The sequence below is a fragment of the Oncorhynchus mykiss genome, unplaced genomic scaffold (assembly GCF_013265735.2).
Source record: "Oncorhynchus mykiss isolate Arlee unplaced genomic scaffold, USDA_OmykA_1.1 un_scaffold_863, whole genome shotgun sequence".
Lineage (NCBI taxonomy): Eukaryota > Metazoa > Chordata > Actinopteri > Salmoniformes > Salmonidae > Oncorhynchus > Oncorhynchus mykiss.
Window position 1 is genome coordinate 12676 of NW_023494310.1, and position 12198 is coordinate 24873.

At 38.3% G+C, this 12198-nt stretch overlaps 28 non-coding genes across 28 annotated transcripts; all 28 read left to right on the forward strand.

The window, feature by feature from the left end:
- Positions 1 to 14: 14 nt before the first annotated feature.
- trnam-cau lies at positions 15 to 87 on the forward strand. Its single transcript has one exon. It is a non-coding gene; the product is annotated as a tRNA-Met (tRNA).
- A 267-nt stretch (positions 88 to 354) lies between these two features.
- On the forward strand, positions 355 to 427 carry trnam-cau. Its single transcript has one exon. It is a non-coding gene; the product is annotated as a tRNA-Met (tRNA).
- Positions 428 to 698: 271 nt separating this feature from the next.
- Positions 699 to 771, forward strand: trnam-cau. The gene has a single exon. It is a non-coding gene; the product is annotated as a tRNA-Met (tRNA).
- Positions 772 to 1040: 269 nt separating this feature from the next.
- On the forward strand, positions 1041 to 1113 carry trnam-cau. The gene has a single exon. It is a non-coding gene; the product is annotated as a tRNA-Met (tRNA).
- A 281-nt stretch (positions 1114 to 1394) lies between these two features.
- trnam-cau lies at positions 1395 to 1467 on the forward strand. The gene has a single exon. It is a non-coding gene; the product is annotated as a tRNA-Met (tRNA).
- Positions 1468 to 1740: 273 nt separating this feature from the next.
- trnam-cau lies at positions 1741 to 1813 on the forward strand. Its single transcript has one exon. It is a non-coding gene; the product is annotated as a tRNA-Met (tRNA).
- Positions 1814 to 2095: 282 nt separating this feature from the next.
- Positions 2096 to 2168, forward strand: trnam-cau. Its single transcript has one exon. It is a non-coding gene; the product is annotated as a tRNA-Met (tRNA).
- Positions 2169 to 2441: 273 nt separating this feature from the next.
- trnam-cau lies at positions 2442 to 2514 on the forward strand. Its single transcript has one exon. It is a non-coding gene; the product is annotated as a tRNA-Met (tRNA).
- Positions 2515 to 2785: 271 nt separating this feature from the next.
- On the forward strand, positions 2786 to 2858 carry trnam-cau. The gene has a single exon. It is a non-coding gene; the product is annotated as a tRNA-Met (tRNA).
- Positions 2859 to 4166: 1308 nt separating this feature from the next.
- Positions 4167 to 4239, forward strand: trnam-cau. The gene has a single exon. It is a non-coding gene; the product is annotated as a tRNA-Met (tRNA).
- A 503-nt stretch (positions 4240 to 4742) lies between these two features.
- On the forward strand, positions 4743 to 4815 carry trnam-cau. The gene has a single exon. It is a non-coding gene; the product is annotated as a tRNA-Met (tRNA).
- Positions 4816 to 5096: 281 nt separating this feature from the next.
- trnam-cau lies at positions 5097 to 5169 on the forward strand. The gene has a single exon. It is a non-coding gene; the product is annotated as a tRNA-Met (tRNA).
- Positions 5170 to 5438: 269 nt separating this feature from the next.
- trnam-cau lies at positions 5439 to 5511 on the forward strand. The gene has a single exon. It is a non-coding gene; the product is annotated as a tRNA-Met (tRNA).
- Positions 5512 to 6134: 623 nt separating this feature from the next.
- On the forward strand, positions 6135 to 6207 carry trnam-cau. Its single transcript has one exon. It is a non-coding gene; the product is annotated as a tRNA-Met (tRNA).
- Positions 6208 to 6477: 270 nt separating this feature from the next.
- Positions 6478 to 6550, forward strand: trnam-cau. The gene has a single exon. It is a non-coding gene; the product is annotated as a tRNA-Met (tRNA).
- A 270-nt stretch (positions 6551 to 6820) lies between these two features.
- Positions 6821 to 6893, forward strand: trnam-cau. The gene has a single exon. It is a non-coding gene; the product is annotated as a tRNA-Met (tRNA).
- A 275-nt stretch (positions 6894 to 7168) lies between these two features.
- Positions 7169 to 7241, forward strand: trnam-cau. Its single transcript has one exon. It is a non-coding gene; the product is annotated as a tRNA-Met (tRNA).
- A 271-nt stretch (positions 7242 to 7512) lies between these two features.
- On the forward strand, positions 7513 to 7585 carry trnam-cau. The gene has a single exon. It is a non-coding gene; the product is annotated as a tRNA-Met (tRNA).
- Positions 7586 to 7855: 270 nt separating this feature from the next.
- trnam-cau lies at positions 7856 to 7928 on the forward strand. Its single transcript has one exon. It is a non-coding gene; the product is annotated as a tRNA-Met (tRNA).
- A 281-nt stretch (positions 7929 to 8209) lies between these two features.
- trnam-cau lies at positions 8210 to 8282 on the forward strand. Its single transcript has one exon. It is a non-coding gene; the product is annotated as a tRNA-Met (tRNA).
- A 618-nt stretch (positions 8283 to 8900) lies between these two features.
- Positions 8901 to 8973, forward strand: trnam-cau. The gene has a single exon. It is a non-coding gene; the product is annotated as a tRNA-Met (tRNA).
- Positions 8974 to 9592: 619 nt separating this feature from the next.
- On the forward strand, positions 9593 to 9665 carry trnam-cau. The gene has a single exon. It is a non-coding gene; the product is annotated as a tRNA-Met (tRNA).
- Positions 9666 to 9936: 271 nt separating this feature from the next.
- Positions 9937 to 10009, forward strand: trnam-cau. The gene has a single exon. It is a non-coding gene; the product is annotated as a tRNA-Met (tRNA).
- A 272-nt stretch (positions 10010 to 10281) lies between these two features.
- Positions 10282 to 10354, forward strand: trnam-cau. The gene has a single exon. It is a non-coding gene; the product is annotated as a tRNA-Met (tRNA).
- A 284-nt stretch (positions 10355 to 10638) lies between these two features.
- On the forward strand, positions 10639 to 10711 carry trnam-cau. Its single transcript has one exon. It is a non-coding gene; the product is annotated as a tRNA-Met (tRNA).
- A 272-nt stretch (positions 10712 to 10983) lies between these two features.
- trnam-cau lies at positions 10984 to 11056 on the forward strand. Its single transcript has one exon. It is a non-coding gene; the product is annotated as a tRNA-Met (tRNA).
- A 281-nt stretch (positions 11057 to 11337) lies between these two features.
- On the forward strand, positions 11338 to 11410 carry trnam-cau. Its single transcript has one exon. It is a non-coding gene; the product is annotated as a tRNA-Met (tRNA).
- A 616-nt stretch (positions 11411 to 12026) lies between these two features.
- On the forward strand, positions 12027 to 12099 carry trnam-cau. Its single transcript has one exon. It is a non-coding gene; the product is annotated as a tRNA-Met (tRNA).
- The last annotated feature ends 99 nt before the right edge of the window (positions 12100 to 12198 follow it).

The window sequence follows — 12198 nt, forward strand, 5'->3', positions numbered from 1 at the left end:
TTTTTACAAGAAGGGCCTCGTTAGCGCAGTAGGTAGCGCGTCAGTCTCATAATCTGAAGGTCGTGAGTTCGATCCTCACACGGGGCAGCAAAGCTTTTAAAAGAGTGTTGGCTGAAGATGAAGTGAAAATGAATTCACTGTCGTTCTGGACTTTCACACAATACATACTTTTGTCAAGGTGGATACCACATCTTAAGGTCCATATCGATATGTATTACTTTAGAATGAAATCAATCTTTTTGTCTCAGGGTTGTAGAATTTCAGACCATACATATATTTTGGCACGGTGGTTTCAAAATTTGATGTTCGGTATCATATATTTTTTTTCTTCTTTTTGGACATTTTACAAGAAGGGCCTCGTTAGCGCAGTAGGTAGCGCGTCAGTCTCATAATCTGAAGGTCGTGAGTTCGATCCTCACACGGGGCAGCAAAGCTTTTAAAAAGAGTGTTGGCTGAAGATGAAGTGAAAATGAATTCACTGTCGTTCTGGACTTTCACACAATACATACTTTTGTCAAGGTGGATACCACATCTTAAGGTCCATATCGATATGTATTACTTTAGAATGAAATCAATCTTTTTGTCTCAGGGGTTGTAGAATTTCAGACCATACATATATTTTGGCACGGTGGTTTCAAAAATTTGATGTTCGGTATCAATATATTTTTTTCTTCTTTTTGGACATTTTTACAAGAAGGGCCTCGTTAGCGCAGTAGGTAGCGCGTCAGTCTCATAATCTGAAGGTCGTGAGTTCGATCCTCACACGGGGCAGCAAAGCTTTTAAAAAGAGTGTTGGCTGAAGATGAAGTGAAATGAATTCACTGTCGTTCTGGACTTTCACACAATACATACTTTTGTCAAGGTGGATACCACATCTTAAGGTCCATATCGATATGTATTACTTTAGAATGAAATCAATCTTTTTGTCTCAGGGGTTGTAGAATTTCAGACCATACATATATTTTGGCACGGTGGTTTCAAAATTTGATGTTCGGTATCAATATATTTTTTTCTTCTTTTTGGACATTTTTACAAGAAGGGCCTCGTTAGCGCAGTAGGTAGCGCGTCAGTCTCATAATCTGAAGGTCGTGAGTTCGATCCTCACACGGGGCAGCAAAGCTTTTAAAAGAGTGTTGGCTGAAGATGAAGTGAAAATGAATTCACTGTCGTTCTGGACTTTCACACAATACATACTTTTGTCAAGGTGGATACCACATCTTAAGGTCCATATCGATATGTATTACTTTAGAATGAAATCAATCTTTTTGTCTCAGGGGTTGTAGAATTTCAGACCATACATATATTTTGGAACGGTGGTTTCAACATCAGTGTCAAAATTTGATGTTCGGTATCAATATTTTTTTTTTTTCTTTTTGGACATTTTTACAAGAAGGGCCTCGTTAGCGCAGTAGGTAGCGCGTCAGTCTCATAATCTGAAGGTCGTGAGTTCGATCCTCACACGGGGCAGCAAAGCTTTTAAAAAGACAGTGTTGGCTGAAGTGAAAATTAATTCACTGTCGTTCTGGACTTTCACACAATACATACTTTTGTCAAGGTGGATACCACATCTTAAGGTCCATATCGATATGTATTACTTTAGAATGAAATCAATTTTTGTCTCAGGGGTTGTAGAATTTCAGACCATACATATATTTTGGACGGTGGTTCAACTCAGTGTCAAAATTTGATGTTCGGTATCAATATATTTTTTTTCTTCTTTTGGACATTTTTACATGAAGGGCCTCGTTAGCGCAGTAGGTAGCGCGTCAGTCTCATAATCTGAAGGTCGTGAGTTCGATCCTCACACGGGGCAGCAAAGCTTTTAAAAAGAGTGTTGGCTGAAGATGAAGTGAAAATGAATTCACTGTCGTTCTGGACTTTCACACAATACATACTTTTGTCAAGGTGGATACCACATCTTAAGGTCCATATCGATATGTATTACTTTAGAATGAAATCAATCTTTTTGTCTCAGGGGTTGTAGAATTTCAGACCATACATATATTTTGGAACGGTGGTTTCAACATCAGTGTCAAAATTTGATGTTCGGTATCAATATTTTTTTTTCTTCTTTTTGGACATTTTTACATGAAGGGCCTCGTTAGCGCAGTAGGTAGCGCGTCAGTCTCATAATCTGAAGGTCGTGAGTTCGATCCTCACACGGGGCAGCAAAGCTTTTAAAAAGAGTGTTGGCTGAAGTGAAAATTAATTCTCTGTCGTTCTGGACTTTCACACAATACATACTTTTGTCAAGGTGGATACCACATCTTAAGGTCCATATCGATATGTATTACTTTAGAATGAAATCAATCTTTTTGTCTCAGGGGTTGTAGAATTTCAGACCATACATATATTTTGGAACGGTGGTTTCAACATCAGTGTCAAATTTGATGTTCGGTATCAATATTTTTTTTCTTCTTTTTGGACATTTTACATGAAGGGCCTCGTTAGCGCAGTAGGTAGCGCGTCAGTCTCATAATCTGAAGGTCGTGAGTTCGATCCTCACACGGGGCAGCAAAGCTTTTAAAAAGTGTGTTGGCTGAAGATGAAGTGAAAATGAATTCACTGTCGTTCTGGACTTTCACACAATACATACTTTTGTCAAGGTGGATACCACATCTTAAGGTCCATATCGATATGTATTACTTTAGAATGAAATCAATCTTTTTGTCTCAGGGGTTGTAGAATTTCAGACCATACATATATTTTGGCACGGTGGTTTCAAAAATTTTGATGTTCGGTATCAATATTTTTTTCTTCTTTTTGGACACTTTTGAAAAGAAGGGCCTCGTTAGCGCAGTAGGTAGCGCGTCAGTCTCATAATCTGAAGGTCGTGAGTTCGATCCTCACACGGGGCAGCAAAGCTTTTAAAAAGAGTGTTGGCTGAAGATGAAGTGAAAATGAATTCACTGTCGTTCTGGACTTTCACACAATACATACTTTTGTCAAGGTGGATACCACATCTTAAGGTCCATATCGATATGTATTACTTTAGAATGAAATCAATCTTTTTGTCTCAGGGGTTGTAGAATTTCAGACCATACATATATTTTGGCACGGTGGTTTCAAAAATTTGATGTTCGGTATCAATATTTTTTTTTCTCTTATTTTTGGACACTTTTTAAAGAAGGGCCTCGTTAGCGCAGTAGGTAGCGCGTCAGTCTCATAATCTGAAGGTCGTGAGTTCGATCCTCACACGGGCAGCAAAGCTTTTAAAAAGAGTGTTGGCTGAAGATGAAGTGAAAATGAATTCACTGTCGTTCTGGACTTTCACACAATACATACTTTTGTCAAGGTGGATACCACATCTTAAGGTCCATATCGATATGTATTACTTTAGAATGAAATCAATCTTTTTGTCTCAGGGGTTGTAGAATTTCAGACCATACATATATTTTGGCACGGTGGTTTCAAAAATTTGATGTTCGGTATCAATATTTTTTTTTCTTCTTTTTGGACATTTTTACAAGAAGGGCCTCGTTAGCGCAGTAGGTAGTGCGTCAGTCTCATAATCTGAAGGTCGTGAGTTCGATCCTCACACGGGGCAGCAAAGCTTTTAAAAAGAGTGTTGGCTGAAGTGAAAATTAATTCACTGTCGTTCTGGACTTTCACACAATACATACTTTTGTCAAGGTGGATACCACATCTTAAGGTCCATATCGATATGTATTACTTTAGAATGAAATCAATCTTTTTGTCTCAGGGGTTGTAGAATTTCAGACCATACATATATTTTGGCACGGTGGTTTCAACATCAGTGTCAAAATTTGATGTTCGGTATCAATATTTTTTTTTCTTATTTTTGGACACTTTTGAAAGAAGGGCCTTGTTAGCGCAGTAGGTAGCGCGTCAGTCTCATAATCTGAAGGTCGTGAGTTCGATCCTCACACGGGCAGCAAAGCTTTTAAAAAGAGTGTTGGCTGAAGATGAAGTGAAAATGAATTCACTGTCGTTCTGGACTTTCACACAATACATACTTTTGTCAAGGTGGATACCACATCTTAAGGTCCATATCGATATGTATTACTTTAGAATGAAATCAATCTTTTTGTCTCAGGGGTTGTAGAATTTCAGACAATACATATATTTTGGCACGGTGGTTTCAAAAATTTGATGTTCGGTATCGATATTTTTTTTTCTTCTTTTTGGACAATTTTGCAAGACGGGCCTCGTTAGCGCAGTAGGTAGCGCGTCAGTCTCATAATCTGAAGGTCGTGAGTTCGATCCTCACACGGGGCAGCAAAGCTTTTAAAAAGAGTGTTGGCTGAAGATGAAGTGAAAATGAATTCACTGTCGTTCTACTTATATTTTTGGCACGGTGGTTTCAACATCAGTGTCAAAATTTGATGTTCGGTATCAATATTTTTTTTTCTTATTTTTGGACGCTTTTGAAAGAAGGTCCTCGTTAGCGCAGTAGGTAGCGCGTCAGTCTCATAATCTGAAGGTCGTGAGTTCGATCCTCACACGGGCAGCAAAGCTTTTAAAAAGAGTGTTGGCTGAAGATGAAGTGAAAATTAGTTCACTGTCGTTCTGGACTTTCACACAATACATACTTTTGTCAAGGTGGATACCACATCTTAAGGTCCATATCGATATGTATTACTTTAGAATGAAATCAATCTTTTTGTCTCAGGGGTTGTAGAATTTCAGACCATACATATATTTTGGCACGGTGGTTTCAAAAATTTGATGTTCGGTATCGATATTTTTTTTTCTTCTTTTTGGACAATTTTGCAAGAAGGGCCTCGTTAGCGCAGTAGGTAGCGCGTCAGTCTCATAATCTGAAGGTCGTGAGTTCGATCCTCACACGGGGCAGCAAAGCTTTTAAAAAGAGTGTTGGCTGAAGATGAAGTGAAAATGAATTCACTGTCGTTCTGGACTTTCACACAATACATACTTTTGTCAAGGTGGATACCACATCTTAAGGTCCATATCGATATGTATTACTTTAGAATGAAATCAATGTTTTTGTCTCAGGGGTTGTAGAATTTCAGACCATACATATATTTTGGCACGGTGGTTTCACATCAGTGTCAAAATTTGATGTTCGGTATCAATATTTTTTTTTCTTATTTTTGGACATTTTTGCAAGAAGGGCCTCGTTAGCGCAGTAGGTAGCGCGTCAGTCTCATAATCTGAAGGTCGTGAGTTCGATCCTCACACGGGGCAGCAAAGCTTTTAAAAGAGTGTTGGCTGAAGATGAAGTGAAAATGAATTCACTGTCGTTCTGGACTTTCACACAATACATACTTTTGTCAAGGTGGATACCACATCTTAAGGTCCATATCGATATGTATTACTTTAGAATGAAATCAATCTTTTTGTCTCAGGGGTTGTAGAATTTCAGACCATACATATATTTTGGCACGGTGGTTTCAAAATTTGATGTTCGGTATCGATATTTTTTTTTCTTCTTTTTGGACACTTTTGAAAGAAGGGCCTCGTTAGCGCAGTAGGTAGCGCGTCAGTCTCATAATCTGAAGGTCGTGAGTTCGATCCTCACACGGGGCAGCAAAGCTTTTAAAAGAGTGTTGGCTGAAGATGAAGTGAAAATGAATTCACTGTCGTTCTGGACTTTCACACAATACATACTTTTGTCAAGGTGGATACCACATCTTAAGGTCCATATCGATATGTATTACTTTAGAATGAAATCAATCTTTTTGTCTCAGGGTTGTAGAATTTCAGACCATACATATATTTTGGCACGGTGGTTTCAAAAATTTGATGTTCGGTATCAATATTTTTTTTTTCTTCTTTTTGGACACTTTTTAAAGAAGGGCCTCGTTAGCGCAGTAGGTAGCGCGTCAGTCTCATAATCTGAAGGTCGTGAGTTCGATCCTCACACGGGCAGCAAAGCTTTTAAAAGAGTGTTGGCTGAAGATGAAGTGAAAATGAATTCACTGTCGTTCTGGACTTTCACACAATACATACTTTTGTCAAGGTGGATACCACATCTTAAGGTCCATATCGATATGTATTACTTTAGAATGAAATCAATATTTTTGTCTCAGGGGTTGTAGAATTTCAGACCATACATATATTTTGGCACGGTGGTTTCAACATCAGTGTCAAAATTTGATGTTCGGTATCAATATTTTTTTTTCTTATTTTTGGACATTTTTGCAAGAAGGGCCTCGTTAGCGCAGTAGGTAGCGCGTCAGTCTCATAATCTGAAGGTCGTGAGTTCGATCCTCACACGGGGCAGCAAAGCTTTTAAAAAGAGTGTTGGCTGAAGATGAAGTGAAAATGAATTCACTGTCGTTCTGGACTTTCACACAATACATACTTTTGTCAAGGTGGATACCACATCTTAAGGTCCATATCGATATGTATTACTTTAGAATGAAATCAATCTTTTTGTCTCAGGGGTTGTAGAATTTCAGACCATACATATATTTTGGCACGGTGGTTTCAAAAATTTGATGTTCGGTATCAATATTTTTTTTTCTTATTTTTGGACACTTTTGAAAGGGGGCCTCGTTAGCGCAGTAGGTAGCGCGTCAGTCTCATAATCTGAAGGTCGTGAGTTCGATCCTCACACGGGGCAGCAAAGCTTTTAAAAAGAGTGTTGGCTGAAGATGAAGTGAAAATGAATTCACTGTCGTTCTGGACTTTCACACAATACATACTTTTGTCAAGGTGGATACCACATCTTAAGGTCCATATCGATATGTATTACTTTAGAATGAAATCAATCTTTTTGTCTCAGGGTTGTAGAATTTCAGACCATACATATATTTTGGCACGGTGGTTTCAAAAATTTGATGTTCGGTATCAATATTTTTTTTTCTTATTTTTGGACACTTTTGAAAGAAGGGCCTCGTTAGCGCAGTAGGTAGCGCGTCAGTCTCATAATCTGAAGGTCGTGAGTTCGATCCTCACACGGGGCAGCAAAGCTTTTAAAAAGACAGTGTTGGCTGAAGTGAAAATAATTCACTGTCGTTCTGGACTTTCACACAATACATACTTTTGTCAAGGTGGATACCACATCTTAAGGTCCATATCGATATGTATTACTTTAGAATGAAATCAATCTTTTTGTCTCAGGGTTGTAGAATTTCAGACCATACATATATTTTGGCACGGTGGTTCCAACATCAGTGTCAAAATTTGATGTTCGGTATCAATATTTTTTTTCTTCTTTTTGGACATTTTTGCAAGAAGGGCCTCGTTAGCGCAGTAGGTAGCGCGTCAGTCTCATAATCTGAAGGTCGTGAGTTCGATCCTCACACGGGGCAGCAAAGCTTTTAAAAAGAGTGTTGGCTGAAGATGAAGTGAAAATGAATTCACTGTCGTTCTGGACTTTCACACAATACATACTTTTGTCAAGGTGGATACCACATCTTAAGGTCCATATCGATATGTATTACTTTAGAATGAAATCAATCTTTTTGTCTCAGGGGTTGTAGAATTTCAGACCATACATATATTTTGGCACGGTGGTTTCAAAAATTTGATGTTCGGTATCAATATTTTTTTTTCTTATTTTTGGACACTTTTGAAAGAAGGGCCTCGTTAGCGCAGTAGGTAGCGCGTCAGTCTCATAATCTGAAGGTCGTGAGTTCGATCCTCACACGGGGCAGCAAAGCTTTTAAAAGAGTGTTGGCTGAAGATGAAGTGAAAATGAATTCACTGTCGTTCTGGACTTTCACACAATACATACTTTTGTCAAGGTGGATACCACATCTTAAGGTCCATATCGATATGTATTACTTTAGAATGAAATCAATCTTTTTGTCTCAGGGGTTGTAGAATTTCAGACCATACATATATTTTGGCACGGTGGTTTCAAAAATTTGATGTTCGGTATCAATATTTTTTTTTCTTCTTTTTGGACATTTTTACAAGAAGGGCCTCGTTAGCGCAGTAGGTAGCGCGTCAGTCTCATAATCTGAAGGTCGTGAGTTCGATCCTCACACGGGGCAGCAAAGCTTTTAAAAGAGAGTGTTGGCTGAAGATGAAGTGAAAATGAATTCTCTGTCGTTCTGGACTTTCACACAATACATACTTTTGTCAAGGTGGATACCACATCTTAAGGTCCATATCGATATGTATTACTTTAGAATGAAATCAATCTTTTTGTCTCAGGGGTTGTAGAATTTCAGACCATACATATATTTTGGCACGGTGGTTTCAACATCAGTGTCAAATTTGATGTTCGGTATCAATATTTTTTTTTTTCTTTTTGGACATTTTTGCAAGAAGGGCCTCGTTAGCGCAGTAGGTAGCGCGTCAGTCTCATAATCTGAAGGTCGTGAGTTCGATCCTCACACGGGGCAGCAAAGCTTTAAAAAGAGTGTTGGCTGAAGTGAAAATTAATTCACTGTCGTTCTGGACTTTCACACAATACATACTTTTGTCAAGGTGGATACCACATCTTAAGGTCCATATCGATATGTATTACTTTAGAATGAAATCAATCTTTTTGTCTCAGGGGTTGTAGAATTTCAGACCATACATATATTTTGGCACGGTGGTTTCAACAATGTCAAAATTTGATGTTCGGTATCAATATTTTTTTTTCTTCTTTTTGGAATTTTTGCAAGAAGGGCTCGTTAGCGCAGTAGGTAGCGCGTCAGTCTCATAATCTGAAGGTCGTGAGTTCGATCCTCACACGGGGCAGCAAAGCTTTTAAAAAGAGTGTTGGCTGAAGTGAAATTAATTCTCTGTCGTTCTGGACTTTCACACAATACATACTTTTGTCAAGGTGGATACCACATCTTAAGGTCCATATCGATATGTATTACTTTAGAATGAAATCAATCTTTTTGTCTCAGGGGTTGTAGAATTTCAGACCATACATATATTTTGGCACGGTGGTTTCAACATCAGTGTCAAAATTTGATGTTCGGTATCAATATTTTTTTTTCTTATTTTTGGACATTTTTGCAAGAAGGGCCTCGTTAGCGCAGTAGGTAGCGCGTCAGTCTCATAATCTGAAGGTCGTGAGTTCGATCCTCACACGGGGCAGCAAAGCTTTTAAAAAGAGTGTTGGCTGAAGATGAAGTGAAAATGAATTCACTGTCGTTCTGGACTTTCACACAATACATACTTTTGTCAAGGTGGATACCACATCTTAAGGTCCATATCGATATGTATTACTTTAGAATGAAATCAATCTTTTTGTCTCAGGGGTTGTAGAATTTCAGACCATACATATATTTTGGAACGGTGGTTTCAACATCAGTGTCAAATTTGATGTTCGGTATCGATATTTTTTTTTCTTCTTTTTGGACATTTTTTTGCTGGAAGGGCCTCGTTAGCGCAGTAGGTAGCGCGTCAGTCTCATAATCTGAAGGTCGTGAGTTCGATCCTCACACGGGCAGCAAAGCTTTTAAAAAACAGTGTTGGCTGAAGTGAAATTAATTTTCTGTCGTTCTGGACTTTCACACAATACATACTTTTGTCAAGGTGGATACCACATCTTAAGGTCCATATCGATATGTATTACTTTAGAATGAAATCAATCTTTTTGTCTCAGGGGTTGTAGAATTTCAGACCATACATATATTTTGGCACGGTGGTTTCAAAAATGTGATGTTCGGTATCAATATTTTTTTTCTTCTTTTTGGACATTTTTACAAGAAGGGCCTCGTTAGCGCAGTAGGTAGCGCGTCAGTCTCATAATCTGAAGGTCGTGAGTTCGATCCTCACACGGGGCAGCAAAGCTTTTAAAAAGAGTGTTGGCTGAAGATGAAGTGAAAATGAATTCACTGTCGTTCTGGACTTTCACACAATACATACTTTTGTCAAGGTGGATACCACATCTTAAGGTCCATATCGATATGTATTACTTTAGAATGAAATCAATCTTTTTGTCTCAGGGGTTGTAGAATTTCAGACCATACATATATTTTGGCACGGTGGTTTCAAAAATTTGATGTTCGGTATCAATATTTTTTTTTCTTCTTTTTGGACATTTTTACAAGAAGGGCCTCGTTAGCGCAGTAGGTAGCGCGTCAGTCTCATAATCTGAAGGTCGTGAGTTCGATCCTCACACGGGGCAGCAAAGCTTTTAAAAAGAGTGTTGGCTGAAGATGAAGTGAAAATGAATTCACTGTCGTTTTGGACTTTCACACAATACATACTTTTGTCAAGGTGGATACCACATCTTAAGGTCCATATCGATATGTATTACTTTAGAATGAAATCAATCTTTTTGTCTCAGGGGTTGTAGAATTTCAGACCATACATATATTTTGGCACGGTGGTTTCAAAAATTTGATGTTCGGTATCAATATATTTTTTTTCTTCTTTTTGGACATTTTTACAAGAAGGGCCTCGTTAGCGCAGTAGGTAGCGCGTCAGTCTCATAATCTGAAGGTCGTGAGTTCGATCCTCACATGGGGCAGCAAAGCTTTTAAAAAGAGTGTTGTTGGATGAAGATGGCTGAAGATGAAGTGAAATGAATTCACTGTCGTTCTGGACTTTCACACAATACATACTTTTGTCAAGGTGGATACCACATCTTAAGGTCCATATCGATATGTATTACTTTAGAATGAAATCAATGTTTTTGTCTCAGGGGTTGTAGAATTTCAGACCATACATATATTTTGGCACGGTGGTTTCAAAAATTTGATGTTCGGTATCAATATATTTTTTTTCTTCTTTTTGGACATTTTTACAAGAAGGGCCTCGTTAGCGCAGTAGGTAGCGCGTCAGTCTCATAATCTGAAGGTCGTGAGTTCGATCCTCACATGGGGCAGCAAAGCTTTTAAAAAGAGTGTTGGCTGAAGATGAAGTGAAAATGAATTCACTGTCGTTCTGGACTTTCACACAATACATACTTTTGTCAAGGTGGATACCACATCTTAAGGTCCATATCGATATGTATTACTTTAGAATGAAATCTATATTTTTGTCTCAGGGGTTGTAGAATTTCAGACCATACATATATTTTGGCACGGTGGTTTCAAAAATTTGATGTTCGGTATCGATATTTTTTTTTCTTCTTTTTTGGACACTTTTGAAAGAAGGGCCTCGTTAGCGCAGTAGGTAGCGCGTCAGTCTCATAATCTGAAGGTCGTGAGTTCGATCCTCACACGGGGCAGCAAAGCTTTTAAAAAGAGTGTTGGCTGAAGATGAAGTGATGGCTGAATGATGAAATGTTCACTGTCGTTCTGGACTTTCACACAATACATACTTTTGTCAAGGTGGATACCACATCTTAAGGTCCATATCGATATGTATTACTTTAGAATGAAATCAATCTTTTTGTCTCAGGGTTGTAGAATTTCAGACCATACATATATTTTGGCACGGTGGTTTCAAAAATTTGATGTTCGGTATCAATATTTTTTTTTCTTCTTTTTGGACATTTTTACAAGAAGGGCCTCGTTAGCGCAGTAGGTAGCGCGTCAGTCTCATAATCTGAAGGTCGTGAGTTCGATCCTCACACGGGGCAGCAAAGCTTTTAAAAAGAGTGTTGGCTGAAGATGAAGTGAAAATGAATTCACTGTCGTTCTGGACTTTCACACAATACATACTTTTGTCAAGGTGGATACCACATCTTAAGGTCCATATCGATATGTATTACTTTAGAATGAAATCTATATTTTTGTCTCAGGGGTTGTAGAATTTCAGACCATACATATATTTTGGCACGGTGGTTTCAACATCAGTGTCAAAATTTGATGTTCGGTATCGATATTTTTTTTCTTCTTTTTGGACATTTTGCAAGAAGGGCCTCGTTAGCGCAGTAGGTAGCGTGTCAGTCTCATAATCTGAAGGTCGTGAGTTCGATCCTCACACGGGCAGCAAAGCTTTTAAAAAGACAGTGTTGGCTGAAGTGAAAATGAATTTTCTGTCGTTCTGGACTTTCACACAATACATACTTTTGTCAAGGTGGATACCACATCTTAAGGTCCATATCGATATGTATTACTTTAGAATGAAATCAATCTTTTTGTCTCAGGGGTTGTAGAATTTCAGACCATACATATATTTTGGCACGGTGGTTTCAAAAATTTGATGTTCGGTATCAATTTTTTTTTCTTCTTTTTGGACATTTTACAAGAAGGGCCTCGTTAGCGCAGTAGGTAGCGCGTCAGTCTCATAATCTGAAGGTCGTGAGTTCGATCCTCACACGGGGCAGCAAAGCTTTTAAAAAGAGTGTTGGCTGAAGATGAAGTGAAAATGAATTCACTGTCGTTCTGGACTTTCACACAATACATACTTTTGTCAAGGTGGATA